Source organism: Hyposmocoma kahamanoa, unplaced genomic scaffold (genome assembly GCF_003589595.1).
Source record: "Hyposmocoma kahamanoa isolate Upper Pololo Valley unplaced genomic scaffold, ASM358959v1 99599, whole genome shotgun sequence".
NCBI classification, from domain to species: domain Eukaryota; kingdom Metazoa; phylum Arthropoda; class Insecta; order Lepidoptera; family Cosmopterigidae; genus Hyposmocoma; species Hyposmocoma kahamanoa.
The window spans coordinates 225,814-226,591 of NW_020655960.1; positions in this window are offsets into that span (position 1 = coordinate 225,814).

Here is a 778-nt window from a genome sequence, read left to right on the forward strand (position 1 = left end):
ACTTATTTTATATTTAGATGCTATGCCGTGTGTCTCTAGGAGGGGTGCCTGTTAAAGGAACAATTGAAAAATTCTATAATCAAGAGTATTTAAACTCTTTAAAATTGTTGTGTTTTTAAATGTAGTGATTTTTATTTCTCTATTAAAGATATTCTGCGGGTGTAACGTAATTTAAGAACCTGTACAAAATCCTACTACTCATTTCATCATCATATAATTACCATCAACATATTATATGTCCCGCTGCTCGCCACGGATCAGTTCACTCCAGGTTCTTTCATGAAAATACTGTTTACGCTACCTTACGACGTCACGACAAAATGTACCGAATTGATACGGAAATTATACTAATAACGTGCTTTGTTTACTGTTCCACGTCCGATTCTTACATCGTTTCGAATAAACTTAACTTACAATTTTGATTTAAAAATTACTTATAGCAATATAATTTGATTCAGTATTGAGTCATTTTTAGGCTAATATTGCCACTGAAATCAGGTAGATAAAAAACAAGCCTGAAAACTACACTATTGCATGTTTTATGTCACATTGGAAATATATTTGGTTAACAGCTTACTCAAGTGGCATTTTGTACAAATATAGATGATGATGACAAATACTTCAAGATGTAAATATGCAATTAATTTTCGTCAAAATTGCAAGTTCGCCCATTAGCCTTGTACGGAACGATCTGTCGTACTTGCTAAGTCATTTCAATTAATTAATATTAAAAATAATAAATGTTTCTTATAAATTCAGTACTAAAAATAAATTGTAT